Source organism: Magallana gigas, chromosome 8, assembly GCF_963853765.1.
Source record: "Magallana gigas chromosome 8, xbMagGiga1.1, whole genome shotgun sequence".
NCBI lineage: Eukaryota > Metazoa > Mollusca > Bivalvia > Ostreida > Ostreidae > Magallana > Magallana gigas.
In genome coordinates, this window is record NC_088860.1 from 49,421,058 (window position 1) to 49,440,870 (window position 19,813).

Consider the following 19,813-nt stretch of genomic DNA (forward strand, 5'->3'; position numbering starts at 1 on the left):
AACACTGAAAATTTCAGAACCCATAGGACGGACATTCAATGTTTCAAAGCCCGATGTGTATAATTCTAATTCTGTTAAATATATGTATCACAGGAGGGTCTATTTCTGTTAAAGGAAGTTGTATTAGCACAATATGTTGACAGTGTCAGACCACTTGCAATTTCAGCTCCGGGGTAGAGAAGTTTCGATGTTTCAGTGTCTGATGTTTTAATTATCTTTTAGTATTATTTATCAATTGAAAAATTACAGTAAGGATTGGATTTTTTAAACTAGAGATTGTATCATTATGTAATTTAATGTGGTAATGTTAACAACCAGTAGACGACCCTGATTATTGCAGGCCTCATGGTAGGGGGTTCCATGATTCCTGTTCTGATGTTTTAAAATTCCATCATCGTATGTAGATAGGTTACAAAAGGGCCTGGATCTTTTGAACTAGACATGTAACCCTAACAATAATTTTACAATGGTAGCTTACCACTACTGGTAGGTAGTATGAGAACTTTAGCCCACGTGGTAAGGGCCTCCAGTGTTTTTTATTTACACTTTTTGACATACTGTAGAAGGTCGACACCGCTTGATAAACACAGCACTTATGTCGACACGAAAGAGTTGGTGTTTACATTTTCAGTTCACTTGGTGTACAGTAGGGTCTGTCTCTTTTAAACTACATGGGGTACATATTCTTTTATCATAAGTTTACACTGATAGTGCTAGACTTTGTTAGTAACACTGAGAATTTTAGTCTCCACAGAACAGACCTTCAATGTTTCCAATCCCGATATTTGTAACTCTTATTACGTTAATTATGTATATTGAAGGAGAGCCTATATATCTTTTAATGTAGAAGATGTACCAACACAATACTTTGACAGTGTCTCGGTGTTTCTGAGCCCCATGTTTCAATTGCTATTTAATATTAGAAATATATTGAGATATTATAGCAAGGACTGTAGATAGTATCTTCGCTGTAATTTTGATATGGTAGTGCTTAACAACTAGTAAATGATCCTGAATACTTTAGGCCTCAGGGTACGGGATTTTAATGTTTCCGATTCCGATGTTTACAAATCCAATTTTTTTTGTAGATGAATTACAAAAAGGCCTGGATCTTTTGAACTAGACTTGTAACCCTAACCATCAGGCCTGGATCTTTTGAACTAGACTTGTAACCCTCAACATAAGTTTTACAATGAAAATTGACCACCACTAGTAGGTGCCATGAGAATTGCGTCCACAAAGTAAGGGCCTCCAATGCTTTCGGGTCTGATGCTTTTTACTCTCTATTACATAATTATATAAAAACAACACTGTAAAAGGTCGACGCCTCTTGATAAACATATCACTAATATCGACATGAAAGATATACATGTATACGTCGGTCTTTGAATGTTCAATTTACTTAGTGTACAATAAGGTCTGGATCTTTTGACATACAGAGGGCATGTGTTCTTTTATCATAACTTTACACTCATAGTGCTAGACTCAAGGTCAAAAATATTTTGTTTTATCCAGAACAGATACTTATCATTCAGTGCTCGTTTTGTAAAAGTCTATCTCAAAGTTCTTGAAAAGATTTTTTGTGACCCTTTCTTTTGATCTTATTTTCCAATATATCTGCCCTTGTTTATGGAACAGACTCTTTTTGGGGGGAATATATAAAAGCCCATTGGAAGCTTTGTGCTATATTTTATCAATATTTTGAAATATGGCCCTCTTTTCAAAAAGTATTGCAACTGAATCAATGTCAGAAGTTAGAGGATGACAGAATGTCTCATATTAAATAGAATATTTGGCTACGGCACATTTTCCAAAATATGAAAGTAGAAATCTATAGAATAAATGCATATTAAACATTTAAATATATATGTATGTATAAAACAACTCGAAATTTCATCAAAAATTTTTTTCATTTTATTTGCACCTTTCCAAACTAACTTTCTTAAACATGTCAAAACACTTGTGAACACATACATGTATAAATTCAATTTAAAAAGCACTTATTTGTAAATCTACCAAATATAAGTAAATAATCTGTAACACAAAAGCTATCTGAAAAATAAAAAAAATAATAAAAAGATAAAGTAGTTAAATTATAAATGACTATTTGCAGAAGCTGTTTAAAGCATCTGAGCAAGGTCCATGAATACTATGCAGGTATGTTAAGGTTTCCCAAATGAGTTCACAACGATGTGTAGAAAATAATTTGTTATTCAAATATGTCATTATTAACTTCGAAGTAACAATCGACTTTCTTTACAATATTTCTAAGACAGTGAATCGTAATAAGTGACTATTCGTGAACATAAATAAATCCGGTTGTTCTCTGTTATCAATAAGCGATTCTAAATTTCAATACAAGTGATACTTAACTTCATATTATCAATATTAAGTATCAAATAATCAGCTTTGTATTAGGTAAGTGACTATTTCTAAAATAGTGAGTTGGAGGCTCCACCTGCTACGTGTACACTAATGAATGGAGGTATTTAATGCATCTACAAATCATGCGATATTAGGATAATTTGCATGAACTTGGGAGAGAACATAAGTATCAGTATGACTCATGCAGGGGGAAGTCTGGCCCAATTTTGTGTAATTCGAGCTTAAAAAGTACCTAATTTGAAAGATAGGGCACAATGTTTGGACGAGGAATCACCTATATCATATTACCGGTGTATGAAAATCATTAACGATCTTAAATAAAGTCTTACTGCTATTAAATAGAAATACTGAGTTTAGTTTTATTAGACAGTTTTGTATATCATATGAAACAAAGTTGTATAATAATCATAAGTAAAGGACAAGAGCGTACAAGGCCTGACAAATCCCCCCGTAACCAGGATTTTGAAATGGCATATGAACATATAAAACAAATCTTTACATTTGAAAGTGTACACCAGGACATGTACATGTATGATATAGAACTGCATTTTCTGACAAATAAATAGTAAACATTAATACATGCACTTGGTATTTATTTCCTTTGGTTTATTTGTTTGCTTTCTAATCATTACAGCATGATCTCTTATCTGTGCTAGCGCTATTTCTATCCGACATTGAGTGTAAAATGAACATTACGCAATAATTGTCATAATACAAATGGTATTAGATATTTTTTACATAATAGCCCAATAAAAAGGCAAAAAATGTTTTACTTAAAAGCAAATGAATTTTATATAAAACGCCGTTTAACGTTTCAAGCACCCTCTCAATCGAGAAGAATTGGGTGCAAGCCTCCGCCTATCCTAGTGAGCTAAGTTGACACATTAGGGTATAGGTGAATAAATTTAACTGCTTGACAATATTTAATACAGTAAAACTTTTTTGGTGAAACCCACGAATTTGGCCCATTATGGGTCTAGACTTCATTTTGAAAAATCAATAATAAAATTCATTAAAAACTTATTCTTTAAATAAAAGTACTTTTATGGTGGAGACTGGACCCATTCATACCTAAATTTTTGCAATTTAGAACAGTGAATGAACCAAGATGTTGGCATAAAACGCTGTGCAGCTTTATTTGGAAATCTATAACTGTCGTGTTTGTAGAACGAAAGCACAATATTGGCTTTCATCCTGAAATTTATACTAAAAACAATGCATACAAACCAAAAATTAATATTCAAACTTCAATTGAAATTCTTTCGTCTCCATTGCTTCAAGTGGGGGATATACAACGCCTTGTACGCCCCTGTTCTTTAATACATATCACATTCTATCGCACCACTTTAAAATACGCATATAATATCGTACCTTATTATATGATACAATATTGTATCACATTATACATTACAATGATATGTCTTGATACGGAACTGCATCATATAATATATTATTTTGTAATACTCATATACTTATATTTGCTAATATGCGTACATAAATGAATATATAGAATAGCGAAACGTTTAATTCTGTGTGAACATTTTAATGATTTCACAATGATTACCGCACATGCTTATCACATGCTTATCACTTGACAGTTGCATTATTGTAAACATTAAAACACGATTATTTTAATAATTCTCAAGGGTTTGCCTATTTCAAATGTAAATATAAGTTAAAATCAGCATTATTATAATTTCATGTTAAATACTAAAATCTGATTGGTTTAGACGCAGTTGGTAATCCGTTCAATTACCCTGAGCGTTAGCAACACAGTTGGCAACGGGTAACCCAACGAATTGCTACATGCGCGTAAATTATGCGCATATACCGATTGCCATAGAATTCACTTCATTTCTATTTAAAAGGAGTAAAATTTTCTTTAAAATTAAGACATTCATTATAATAAAATAAATAGCGCCCATTTGGGAGGGTAACTGTTGACACCCCTCGAAAACCATTGTTTACCCCCGCTTCGCGTCGGTTGACAATGGTTTTCTCGGGCACTTATTATATAACGTTAAATAAAATGTTCACCGGGATATGAACTCAGTTGGTACGTAATCAAGTCTTCCGAGAAGCCCTTTGGGCTTCACAGGATATGATCACGTGACAAACCAGGTCCGATAAAAATTTTCAATTGCTGTTTATTTCTTAAATATTATATTATTTTACAATACTACGTTATATTATTCAAAATTGTATCATATAACACAATACTGTATCATATCATCCAATACAATAATATAGGAATCATTTTATATAACAACAAACTCATCTTTCAAACACGTTTGATTGAGGTACTTAGGACAATTGTTTTAGCATCCTTGATAATGAAGAGATCATTCTCTGTTTCTGAAGCAAGTCGTATGTATCAAATTCAAAGTTATATGATCCATGTAAGTTTGTCAGGACAGCTGTTCTCCAGATATCAAACCTACATTCGACTACTCAAAAAATCTACACGTGCTCCATTATAATAACCTCCGGAATCCGGAAAATATGGTTCAGATTTAGCATCCATACATGTTGAGTGCATCAGTATCAAAACCTGCATCATTTATACAAATTTGATAAACACTAAACCAAAAACTAAGATGTGTCAATCAAAGGGCATCTGCTCCAAAAAAAATTAACCACCTCCAAAAACCTTAAATGTATCATCATTCAGCATCTGAAACCTATGGCTCAGATTAAGCATTTGATCCTGTCAACTGCATATCTATCATCAGACACACCTGTCATGCAAGTATGGTGGAGTTAGGACCAGTAGTAAGTAAGACATAGTCATCAAATGGCACCTGCTCCAAAAACTTTGCTCTGCTCTTAACATTTTTAAAGCCAACATCAAGAATTCAAGTTCCAGATTCAGCATCCAAGTATTAAAAGTTCATTAGTTTGTCCAGATGCACCATCCATGCAAGTTTGATGAAGGTAAGTTAATTAATAATTTAGATACAATACCTGCACCACAAACTATTACCACGTCCAGACGCCAATGGTATAACATAAGCTCCAGTCAACCTCGTGTCAGTGAGCTAAAAAAGTTTTGATTAAATGTCAATTGCCACTTGCCCCAATGGGATTTACATAAATCATTTGCAATGTTATGATATGCATGTGACATGATTAAGTACGATAATTAAAACGTTACTGTAGTGACGTCTATGATCAATACAGTATAATGAAAATTACAGCTTATAGTTTCGTTTAACATCTTTAATCTTCTCATGAAATACAGGACATTTTCATTTCCGCATCTTCAGCCTCTTTGCACACAGATAGCAACAGACTTGATGGCTCGTGCCATCGTGAATGATGCTGCCTGTTTTAGCTCTTCTCAAACACAGGCCATTTGGACCTTTCTACATGGCAAATTGCTGCGGTAGGTAAGCAGAGAATGTCGCAACTTGGTGTTCTAGACAAGTGGTTTACGAGGGCATGGTGCCCTGGCTGTACGGACACACAATTGAGTAAAAGTTGTCCTTAAACTTCTTGGTAGAGTTCATGTCTTGAGTGTGACAACTTCAACATCTTAGCAGAATTCGATGGAGAATGCATCTTCCATTTTCGTTCGCCAGACTGGACGAATCTTCAAGCAGAAGATACAGTGGCGTTGAAGGGGTTTGTTCTTTATACCTCATTCACATTCCAAGTGGAACTGAAATAAAACAAAAATGTTAGATATTCACTTGTTTGTTATATTAGGTTGAATCACTGGCATGGGATACCTCCATATTGTGACATAAAACGCTTAAATTAAGTAAAATATATACATATATATATATATTTCGCAGGTTTCTAATTTAAAGAAAGTGACTAATTCCCTGCAAAGGGTTGACCTTCTGTACCGCGTGCATGTTACACCATCACATGTCAGAAACTTACTGGTGTAAAGTTGACAATGTTCAATCCACCTACTTTTCATGTTATTTTACCTCCCATCTGTAACTTGCAATTTTACTGTGTAAAGTCAACACAACAGTCATAGCCGCAGGTTTTCGCATTTTACTTCTGAGTCTCATGTACCTAACATATGGGGCCTACATATTGCATATCAATTTCAACAAGTGACACCCCTCTAACTAATGATAATCATTAAAAATCATTTCATGAATTTTAGCAACACTCAAAAGCCTTCAAGTACAGCAACTTTCAATTTTACAAAAATATTGACGGGTACTTTATCCGAAACTGTCCCTTGCTTCCTTTAACTTACACTAACATTCTCTGAAAAGTCATCTTGTCTTAAAATTAAAAAGCTTATCCTGTTCTGAGAAAAGGTACACCACATTTTGCCAATTCCATTGAGGTTTAAGAAAAATATGGCCATTTAAGTGAACCCACCATTTCCACTTTCCTCTATTTAACAGAGATTCATAGGGCTCCCCATAAATAAAGCATCTTTATCTAATCTTTTAGAGGTCAATTGTTGTTCAACCTCCTTAAAAAAGAAACCTTATTTAATACTACAAACATCTACTTGATATTATCATGATAAAAGCATCACATCACTTAAAAATACCATTACATGTATACCCTCCCCCTATCTTTTGATTTTCACAAGAAGCATTAGTTTGAACACTTTTACCTAATTTTCTGAAACTTGTGGCAATTTCCTTGAGTCATTTTCACACATAATAGAAAACAACCATCACTGATATCTAAAATTGATCTCTTTTGGAAAATGGATGATTTGTAGCATTTTTATTCACTAAAAGACATGCCGCCCTACATCTGATTTCTTGTTTTCATGAAAAAGTAAGCCTAAAATCATATTTAGTGGATATCATATATATTCTGGTTTCTCCTTTTAACTTTGCTAAAATAGTAAGACCTACATGTGTGATGTCTGCCTTTAATTAAAATGAAATTCAACCACACCTGGGTACCTGGGGACGGATGAGAATTCCATGAAAAATGTTCAAATTTTTCTACATTTTTGATGCATATATACAATGAAACGGTACAAATATGTTGTTTTTTGTTCATTTCAAGAGTAATTATCATACAGATGTTATTTCAAGGTCAAATGTACATTTACATATCCTACATGTAATGGTAATGGAGTCAACTGGAAAGAGGGGGTGGCTTTTTCAATTCTGTATAAATACATCTAAAATATCATTTATGGATAGGAAGGAGCAAAAACTTGATTTTTTTGACATATTGTATAATTTGATAACTGCATCTGTCTACATGTAAAGTTCAGTTGAAATAAAAATATGCTGTTTTAAAAAAATTCGGTCATATAAGTCAGGTGGCTTAATGTTATTTCATAAAATCAGACAGCGAAATGGCTGCAAATTCATAAATTTAATGATTCAATTGATCAAAACTGTTTTAAAGTATTTATTCTTATCTCATTAATTAACTGAAGCCTATTAATCGCACCAGGGTATGAAATACCTACTCCCTAATCCAACTTACTCTAGTGGTGGTCATTCTACACATTTAAGAGGGAGTTACTCCCCTTGAATATTTTTGCTAATAAATCATGTAATGACATCTACAGCCAAAAAATCATCCATTTTCACAAAATATATTACTTATGGTACAAAATCCACTCAAAATTACACTGAAATGAAAAATCTGAAAATACCATGTTGTCTTGAAGGTGGCACAGGACAGTTATTTTTTTATACAATTCATTGTAGCCAGGGGATGCGTGTCTTCGGAACTCTGTAACTAGAATTTCCTCAGTTCCCATTCAGGTCAAATACCTTTAATTCACTCTTTATAAGGCCAATCACCAATTTCTGAAGAAAATTACTAGTCAAAACCTGTAAAATTCTCTACATATTGGTTTTTATTAGATTTTAACCCTTTCATATTTTGCTAATTTTTCAGCTTTTTAGACCTCCCCCAACTAATTCCCTGCAAAGGGTTGACATTCCGTACCGCGTGCATGTTGCACCATCACATGTCAGAAACTTACCGGTGTAAAGTTGACAATGTCCAATCCATCTACTTTTCGTGTTATTTTACCTCCCATCTGTAACTTGCAATTTCACTGTGTAAAGTCAACACAACAGTCATAGCCGCGGGTTTTGCATTTTACTTCTGATTCTCATGTACCTAACATATGGGGCCTACATATTGCATATCAATTTCAACAAGAGACACCCCTCTAACTAATGAAAATCATTAAAAATCATTTCATGAATTTTAGCAACACTCATAAGCCTTCAAGTACAGCAACTTTCAATTTTACAAAAATATTGACGGTTACTTTATCCGAAACTATCCCTTGCTACCTTAGGATGCTTCCACACAAATTTTCCTGACTGGTTAGTTTCTGAGAGGAAGATTTTTAAGGATTTACTCAATATATTCCTATGAAAAAATTCGACCCACCATTGTGGCCCCACCCTATCTTTAAAAGGTCATGATTTTCACAATCTATACTACCTTAGTATGCTTCCACACAAGTTTTAGCTTTCCTGGCGAATTGGTTCTTGAGAAGAAGATTTTTGAAAAGTTCTTAAATTTTTTCAATAAATCCTAATTATCTCCTCTTGAAAAAAAAGGTGGTCCTTAGTTTTCACAACTTTGTATCCCCTTTGCCTAATAATGCTCTGTGCCAAGTTTCGTTGAAATTGGCCCAGTGCTTCTGGAGAAGATGTTGAAAATATGAAAAGTTTACAAACAGACAAGCAACAGACAAAATGTGATCAGAATAGCTCACATGAGCTTTCAGCTCAAGTGAGCTAAAAATCCAGTTATACATTAGTACCCGACACAATTCATGCTTTTCACAGAAAGCAACTCAACAGCTATGCACCAGAACCTCAGGCGATTGAAACTGTCTATATAGAAGCATCATTCCAAATATTAATAAGTACACTGGGTTATTGCTTTAGTCCACTGAAAGGAACTTAACAGGTATATACCTGGTATTAATCTGTACCCTAGGCTATGGATAGCTCTATTGGGTGAAAAATATCAGCTACAAATTAGTATTTTTGGCTACTGATACTGTCACTGAGAGCAACTTAACATCAATATTAGTACCCTAGGTTATTGGTAGTAGTCTCTTGAAAGCAACACAGCAGCTGTACATTAGTATAACTTACCTCTTGATATTCGCTTTCTGGTAAGAACATAACCATTGTACCATAGTAAACTTAGCTTTTCCTATGTTCACCATGACGACTTAGCTTATTGATATGGTCCACTGAGAGAAACATAATAATTGTAAAATAGTGCACTAGGCTATTGATATGATTCACAAAGAACAACATTATTTCCAAAATTTTAAAAATGCACTCTCTTTTTCTACAGTTTTGAGGTTTCTCCCCTTTGAATAAAGATCGGTCTTTCATTTCTGCAATTTATACTTGCCTTCCCATAAGGATGTTTTGTGCCAATTTTGGTTGAAATTGGCGAAGCGGTTTTACAAAAGAAGTTCAAAATGTTAAAAGTTAAAAGACGGACGATGGACAAAATGTGATCAGAATAGCTCACTTGAGCTTTCAGCTCAGGTGAGCTATAAATCAAAACTGAAGTAATGAAAACAAACCACATTTTCCACAGAGATTCAAAACTGTTACAAATGAGGAAATAGAGAAATTTTTCGACTCCAGGCAAGCAAAATCAACAAAAAGAAATACAGCATGGGGATTTTTCAAGGTAAATGTGTTTGCAGCAATTTGACATTTGTATAAAAATCTTTAAGGGTCAAGATTTGTTGCAGAATTTACACAACCAAACACAAGACCCCCAAACGTTACACAATGTCAGTCTCTAAAACACAACTCACTCCTTTTAGATTGGAACATGGAGATCTATGGTTCTGTACTAATGGTGCAACATTAGACCTGCAAACAGCAAATGTGTCAACTCTTGCCAGTCATCTCTCGTGATTTTATTGTGAAGCCAGCCCCAAAGAAAAAGTTGATGATGATCTTTAGCCTTTGTACCACAAAAATACTTTGATCAATATCAAAGGAGCAATAAATCGCCATCTTGCTGACATTCAGAAAGATGTAAATATAGTCCATGACAAGGAGTTCAGAACAGCCAATGGAATCTTGGATGGTTTCTTTAAAGAGCGAACCTGACTTGATCTGTCAAAACCAACATCACACAAAGATATTATCGAGATACATGATCTGCAGAAGATTTATAAATACCTCCAAGGTGCCACATCATCACCAGTGGTTTTGCGCCATGCTGTATGGTACTTTCTGTCCATCAATTTTATTACCAGAGGTTTAGAGTTCCACCATAAGTTTAATCATAACAGCTTTGTCTTCTGCACAGATGAAACTTGCCAATATGCTGCATTACAACACAAAACATTACAAAATAATCATCAAGGTGGTGTAGATGCCGATGACAGCCATACAGACAAGATAATGTATGCAACTGATAATGAAAACTGCTGTCATGTTTATCTTTTAAAGTTACTGATGTCAAAAACAGATTCAAATGCTACAAATCTTTTCAACCAATACATATAAGAGAGAGTTCATTGTGATATTTGGTATTCAGCAAAACCCCTGCCAAAGCGCACTTTCAACAAGTCTCTCGGGGAGATTTGCTTTGCTGCTGGTGTGGAGCATAAATACACATCCCACTGTTTACGGGCCACTGCAAACACTTACCTTAATGATCAGGAATTTGAAGCACGACATATCATGTTCATGTCGAACCAAAGGAATGAGAGTTCAATGAGGTCATATAACAGATCGCTCTCCTCTAAGCAAAAAAAAAAAGCATTCTGCGATGGCGTCTGCATCTTCATCCCCTTTTACGATCGTAGCTCTTCCACCGCTGTCGACCAGGTTCTCGAACTTGCCACCACGAACCCATGAAAATCAGGCTCTACTTGAAAACTTACCGTCACCATCTGCACATGAGACCACAACTCTCATATCGTCAAATTCCACAGCCACAACATCGTCCTCCATGCCAGCAACATTGAAAACAGTTAACATGAACATGCAACACATTAATCCAACAGCTGGGTTTTTCAATAATGCAAACTTCAGGGAGAGCACATTTCGTTTTACTCAGTTGTGCTTACTGTATTGTTACGTGTTGATAATGTTTATTCTTAATGAATAAATCATCTTGTTGGAAAATACTCATGTATTGTTATTGAATTCAAACTTTTGCGATTAAATATAGCATTTCTCAAAAAAAAAAAAAATCTTTCTTCATAATATTTTTGAGCACTATATTTCCCATGTCACAACAGCTGATTTTTTGGCTCTTCCATCAATTACCAACACCTGCTAGTAAAGGCGCAAATTTTAAAACTACGACCATTAATAAAATAAAAAATAAAATCAATATAAATATAATTTGTTTGCTCGCATTGGTGTGTCATAGGACCGACAAATCCAAAAAAAAAAAGCATTCAATGCTTATATGCACGATACATAACCATTGTACCTTAGAACAGTAAGTGCTTTGAGAGCAACATAATAGTAATACATCAGAACCTATGGTCAATTGAAAGCAACACAACATTATTCTAAAAAACCAAACCAATTAGTAGCAACCTGTATACTGAAAGCAACTGAACAGTTGTACAATCCAGTTTTATAACAGTACTCAAGGCAAATGATGATGCTGTTGATACCAAGTTCCAATGCTAATGGTACGGTCTACTAAGAACAACAAAACAGTCATACATTCGTACCCGACACAATTCAAACTTTCCACTGAGAGCAACCCAACAACTTAGAACCTATTTACCTGGTATTATTCAGTACACTGACCTATAAATACGGTCTATTGAGTGAAATAAAACATATTAGTATTTTTTGTCTATTGATAATGTCACTGAGAGAAACTTAACATCAATAGTGGTACCTAAGGCAATTGGTAGTCTTCTGAGAGCAACACAACATCTATACATTAATATAACTTGTCTATTCATAAACCTTCTGGTAAGAACATAACCATTCCACCTCAGTACAGTAGGCTACACATATGTTCACCTAAGAAAACCATATTATCTTATGCATGATACCCTAGCTTATTCATAAGGTCCTCTGAGAGAAACATAATAATGGTACAATAGTACACTAGGCTATTGATGTGAATCACTAAGAACAAATTCCTATCATCCAATGAGACCAACATGGCATTTCATAATAACATCTTAGGCAATGATACAGTTCACTAGGATTAACACAACAGTTTTCAATAAGTAATCTAGCCTTTTGATCAAATGTCATTGGAAGAGCTACCAATTGTACATCAGTAACTCAGGCAATTGATACCGTCTAATCAGAGCAACACGTAAGTTACACATTTGTTACACAATACGATTCATACTATCCTTTGAGAGCAACATAATAGTAATACATCAGAACCCTAAGCCATCGATATGGTCAAATGAGGGCAACACAACATTATTCTAAAGAACCAAACCAATTGGTAGCTATACTAAAAGCAACTGAACAGTTGTACAATCCAGTTTCATAACAGTACTCAAGGCAAATGATGATGCAGTTGATACCAAGTATCCAATGCTATTGGTACAGTCTACTAAGAACAACAAAACAGTCATACGTTCGTACCCGACACAATTCAAACTTTCCACTGAGAGCAACCCAACAACTTAGCACCTATTTACCTGGTCTTATTCAGTACACTGACCTATGAATACTGTCTATTGAGTGAAATAAAACAGCTACACATTAGTATTTTTTGTCTATTGATAATGTCACTGAGAGAAACTTAACATCAATAGTGGTACCTAAGGCAATTGGTAGTCTTCTGAGAGCAACACAACATCTATACATTAATATAACTTGTCTATTCATAAACCTTCTGGTAAGAACATAACCATTCCACCTTAGTACAGTAGACTACACATATGTTCACCTAAGAAAACCATATTGTTATGAATGATATCCTAGCTTATTGATAAAGTCCTCTGAGAGAAACATAATAATTGTACAATAGTACACTAGGCTATTGATGTGAATCACTAAGAACAAATTCCTATCATCCAATGAGACCAACATGGCATTTCATAATAACATCTTAGGCAATGATACAGTTCACTAAGATTAACACAACAGTTTTCAATAAGTCACTCTGAGAGAAACATAATAATTGTACAATAGTACACTAGGCTATTGATGTGAATCACTAAGAACAAATTCCTATCATCCAATGAGACCAACATGGCATTTCATAATAACATCTTAGGCAATGATACAGTTCACAAGGATTAACACAACAATTTTCAATAAGTAATCTAGCCTTTTGATCAAATGTCATTGGAAGAGCTACCAATTGTACAATAGTAACTCAGGCAATTGATACCATCTAATCAGAGCAACACGTAAGATACACATATGTTACACAATACTATTCACACTGTCCTTTGAGAGCAACATAATAGTAATACATCAGAACCCTAAGCCATCGATATGGTCAAATGAGGGCAACACAACATTATTCTAAAGAACCAAACCAATTGGTAGCTATAATAAAAGCAACTGAACAGTTGTACAATCTAGTTTCATAACAGTACTCAAGGCAAATGATGATGCAGTTGATACCAAGTATCCAATGCTATTGGTACGGTCTACTAAGAACAACAAAACAGTCATACATTCGTACCCGACACAATTCAAACTTTCCACTGAGAGCAACCCAACAACTTAGCACCTATTTACCTGGTATTATTCAGTACACTGACCTATGAATACTGTCTATTGAGTGAAATAAAACAGCTACACATTAGGATTTTTTGTCTATTGATAATGTCACTGAGAGAAACTCAACATCAATAGTGGTACCTAAGGCAATTGGTAGTCTTCTGAGAGCAACACAACATCTATACATTAATATAACTTGTCTATTCATAAACCTTCTGGTAAGAACATAACCATTGCACCTTAGTACAGTAGGCTAAACATATGTTCACCTAAGAAAACCATATTATCTTATGCATGATACCCTAGCTTATTGATAATGTCCTCTGAGAGAAACATAATAATTGTACAATAGTTCACTAGGCTATTGATGTGAATCACTAAGAACAAATTCCTATCATCCAATGAGACCAACATGATATTTCATAATAACATCTTAGGCAATGATACAGTTCACTAGGATTAACACAACAGTTTTCAATAAGTAATCTAGCCTTTTGATCAAATGTCATTGGAAGAGCTACCAATTGTACAACAGTAACTCAGGCAATTGATACCATCTAATCAGGGAAACATGTAAGATACACATAGGTTACACAATACGATTCACACTGTCCTTTGAGAGCAACATAATAGTAATACATCAGAACCCTAAGCCATCGATATGGTCAACTGAGACCAACACAACATTATTCTAAAGAACCAAACCAATTGGTAGCTATACTAATAGCAACTGAACAGTTGTACAATCCAGTTTCATAACAGTTCTCAAGGCAAATGATGATGCAGTTGATACCAAGTATCCAATGCTATTGGTACGGTCTACTAAGAACAACAAAACAGTCATACGTTCGTACCCGACACAATTCAAACTTTCCACTGGGAGCAACCCAACAACTTAGCACCTATTTACCTGGTATTAATCAGTACACTGACTTATGAATACTGTCTATTGAGTGAAAAAAAACAGCTTTACATTAGTATTTTTTGTCTATTGATAATGTCACTGAGAGAAACTTAACATCAATAGTGGTACCTAAGGCAATTGGTAGTCTTCTGAGAGCAACACAACATCTATACATTAATATAACTTGTCTATTCATAAACCTCCTGGTAAGAACATAACCATTGCACCTTAGTACAGTAGGCTAAACATATGTTCACCTAAGAAAACCATATTATCTTATGCATGATACCCTAGCTTATTGATAATGTCCTCTGAGAGAAACATAATAATTGTACAATAGTACACTAGGCTATTGATGTGAATCACTAAGAACAAATTCCTATCATCCAATGAGACCAACATAGCATTTCATAATAACATCTTAGGCAATGATACAGTTCACTAGGATTAACACAACAGTTTCAATAAGTAATCTAGCCTTTTGATCAAATGTCATTGGAAGAGCTACCAATTGTACAACAGTAACTCAGTCAATTGATACCGTCTAATCAGAGCAACACGTAAGTTACACATGTTACACAATACGATTCACAATGTCCTTTGAGAGCAACATAATAGTAATACATCAGAACCCTAAGCCATCGATATGGTCAACTGAGACCAACACAACATTATTCTAAAGAACCAAACCAATTGGTAGCTATACTAAAAGCAACTGAACAGTTGTACAATCCAGTTTCATAACAGTTCTCAAGGCAAATGATGATGCAGTTGATACCAAGTATCCAATGCTATTGGTACGGTCTACTAAGAACAACAAAACAGTCATACATTCGTACCCGACACAATTCAAACTTTCCACTGAGAGCAACCCAACAACTTAGCACCTATTTACCTGGTATTAATCAGTACACTGACTTATGAATACTGTCTATTGAGTGAAATAAAACAGCTTTACATTAGTATTTTTTGTCTATTGATAATGTCACTGAGAGAAACTTAACATCAATAGTGGTACCTAAGGCAATTGGTAGTCTTCTGAGAGCAACACAACATCTATACATTAATATAACTTGTCTATTCATAAACCTCCTGGTAAGAACATAACCATTGCACCTTAGTACAGTAGGCTAAACATATGTTCACCTAAGAAAACCATATTATCTTATGCATGATACCCTAGCTTATTGATAATGTCCTCTGAGAGAAACATAATAATTGTACAATAGTACACTAGGCTATCACTAAGAACAAATTCCTATCATCCAATGAGACCAACATGGCATTTCATAATAACATCTTAGGCAATGATACAGTTCACTAGGATTAACACAACAGTTTTCAATAAGTAATCTAGCCTTTTGATCAAATGTCATTGGAAGAGCTACCAATTGTACCACAGTAACCTAGTCAATTGATACCGTCTAATCAGGGAAACAAATAAGTTACACATATGTTACACAACGATTCACACTGTCCTTTGAGAGCAACATAATAGTAATACATCAGAACCCTAAGCCATGGATATGGTCAACTGAGACCAACACAACATTATTCTAAAGAACCAAACCAATTGGTAGCTATACTAAAAGCAACTGAACAGTTGTACAATCCAGTTTCATAATAGTACTCAAGGCAAATGATGATGCAGTTGATACCAAGTATCCAATGCTATTGGTACGGTCTACTAAGAACAACAAAACAGTCATACATTCGTACCCGACACAATTCAAACTTTCCACTGAGAGCAACCCAACAACTTAGCACCTATTTACCTGGTATTAATCAGTACACTGACTTATGAATACTGTCTATTGAGTGAAATAAAACAGCTTAACATTAGTATTTTTTGTCTATTGATAATGTCACTGAGAGAAACTTAACATCAATAGTGGTACCTAAGGCAATTGGTAGTCTTCTGAGAGCAACACAACATCTATACATTAATATAACTTGCCTATTCATAAACCTTCTGGTAAGAACATAACCATTGCACCTTAGTACAGTAGGCTAAACATATGTTCACCTAAGAAAACCATATTATCTTATGCATGATACCCTAGCTTATTGATAATGTCCTCTGAGAGAAACATAATAATTGTACAATAGTACACTAGGCTATTGATGTGAATCACTAAGAACAAATTCCTATCATCCAATGAGACCAACATGGCATTTCATAATAACATCTTAGGCAATGATACAGGTCACTAGGATTAACACAACAGTTTTCAATAAGTAATCTAGCCTTTTGATCAAATGTCATTGGAAAGCTACCAATTGTACAACAGTAACTCAGTCAATTGATACCGTCTAATCAGGGAAACAAATAAGTTACACATATGTTACACAACAATTCACACTGTCCTTTGAGAGCAACATAATAGTAATACATCAGAACCCTAAGCCATGGATATGGTCAACTGAGACCAACACAACATTATTCTAAAGAACCAAACCAATTGGTAGCTATACTAAAAGCAACTGAACAGTTGTACAATCCAGTTTCATAATAGTACTCAAGGCAAATGATGATGCAGTTGATACCAAGTATCCAATGCTATTGGTACGGTCTACTAAGAACAACAAAACAGTCATACATTCGTACCCGACACAATTCAAACTTTCCACTGAGAGCAACCCAACAACTTAGCACCTATTTACCTGGTATTAATCAGTACACTGACCTATGAATACTGTCTATTGAGTGAAATAAAACAGCTTAACATTAGTATTTTTTGTCTATTGATAATGTCACTGAGAGAAACTTAACATCAATAGTGGTACCTAAGGCAATTGGTAGTCTTCTGAGAGCAACACAACATCTATACATTAATATAACTTGCCTATTCATAAACCTTCTGGTAAGAACATAACCATTGCACCTTAGTACAGTAGGCTAAAGATATGTTCACCTAAGAAAACCATATTATCTTATGCATGATACCCTAGCTTATTGATAATGTCCTCTGAGAGAAACATAATAATTGTACAATAGTACACTAGGCTATTGATGTGAATCACTAAGAACAAATTCCTATCATCCAATGAGACCAACATGGCATTTCATAATAACATCTTAGGCAATGATACAGTTCACTAGGATTAACACAACAGTTTTCAATAAGTAATCTAGCCTTTTGATCAAATGTCATTGGAAGAGCTACCAATTGTACAACAGTAACTCAGTCAATTGATACCGTCTAATCAGGGAAACAAATAAGTTACACATATGTTACACAACGATTCACACTGTCCTTTGAGAGCAACATAATAGTAATACATCAGAACCCTGAGCCATGGATATGGTCAACTGAGACCAACACAACATTATTCTAAAGAACCAAACCAATTGGTAGCTATACTAAAAGCAACTGAACAGTTGTACAATCCAGTTTCATAATAGTACTCAAGGCAAATGATGATGCAGTTGATACCAAGTATCCAATGCTATTGGTACGGTCTACTAAGAACAACAAAACAGTCATACATTCGTACCCGACACAATTCAAACTTTCCACTGAGAGCAAGCCAACAACTTAGCACCTATTTACCTGGTATTATTCAGTACACTGACCTATGAATACTGTCTATTGAGTGAAATAAAACAACTTTATATTAGTATTTTTTGTCTATTGATAATGTCACTGAGAGAAACTTAACATCAATAGGGGTACCTAAGGCAATTGGTAGTACTCAAGGCAAATGATGATGCAGTTGATACCAAGTATCTAATGCTATTGGTACGGTCTACTAAGAACAACAAAACAGTCATACATTCGTACCCGACACAATTCAAACTTTCCACTGAAAGCAAACCAACAACTTAGCACCTATTTACCTGGTATTATTCAGTACACTGACCTATGAATACTGTCTATTGAGTGAAATAAAACAGCTACACATTAGTATTTTTTGTCTATTGATAATGTCACTGAGAGAAACTTAAAATCAATAGTGGTACCTAAGGCAATTGGTAGTCTTCTGAGAGCAACACAACATCTATACATTAATATAACTTGCCTATTCATAAACCTCCTGGTAAGAACATAACCATTCCACCTTAGTACAGTAGGCTAAACATATGTTCACCTAAGAAAACCATATTATCTTATGCATGATACCCTAGCTTATTGATAATGTCCTCTGAGAGAAACATAATAATTGTACAATAGTACACTAGGCTATTGATGTGAATCACTAAGAACAAATTCCTATCATCCAATGAGACCAACATGGCATTTCATAATAACATCTTAGGCAATGGTACAGTTCACTAGGATTAACACAACAGTTTCAATAAGTAATCTAGCCTTTTGATCAAATGTCATTGGAAGAGCTACCAATTGTACAACAGTTACTCAGTCAATTGATACCGTCTAATCAGGGAAACACGTAAGTTACACATATGTTACACAATACGATTCACACTGTCCTTTGAGAGCAACATAATAGTAATACATCAGAACTCTAAGCCATCGATATGGTCAACTGAGACCAACACAACATTATTCTAAAGAACCAAACCAATTGGTAGCTATACTAAAAGCAACTGAACAGTTGTACAATCCAGTTTCATAACAGTACTCAAGGCAAATGATGATGCAGTTGATACCAAGTATCCAATGCTATTGGTACGGTCTACTAAGAACAACAAAACAGTCATACATTCGTACCCGATACAATTCAAACTTTCCACTGAGAGCAACCCAACAACTAAGCACCTATTTACCTGGTATTATTCAGTACACTGACTTATGAATACTGTCTATTGAGTGAAATAAAACAGCTTTACATTAGTATTTTTTGTCTATTGATAATGTCACTGAGAGAAACTTAACATCAATAGTGGTACCTAAGGCAATTGGTAGTCTTCTGAGAGCAACACAACATC

At 34.6% G+C, this 19,813-nt stretch overlaps 1 long non-coding RNA gene across 3 annotated transcripts; it reads left to right on the forward strand.

The window, feature by feature from the left end:
- The first annotated feature begins 2,183 nt into the window (after window positions 1-2,183).
- Window positions 2,184-11,199, forward strand: LOC105324138 (uncharacterized). Of its 3 annotated transcripts, none has more exons than XR_010708623.1 (4): window positions 2,184-5,770; window positions 5,888-6,009; window positions 9,922-10,017; window positions 10,157-11,199. It is a non-coding gene; the product is annotated as an uncharacterized lncRNA (long non-coding RNA). The 3 variants fall into 3 exon arrangements; XR_010708622.1 differs by having other exon boundaries at window positions 2,185-5,774; XR_010708621.1 differs by having other exon boundaries at window positions 2,193-6,009.
- Window positions 11,200-19,813: the final 8,614 nt, after the last annotated feature.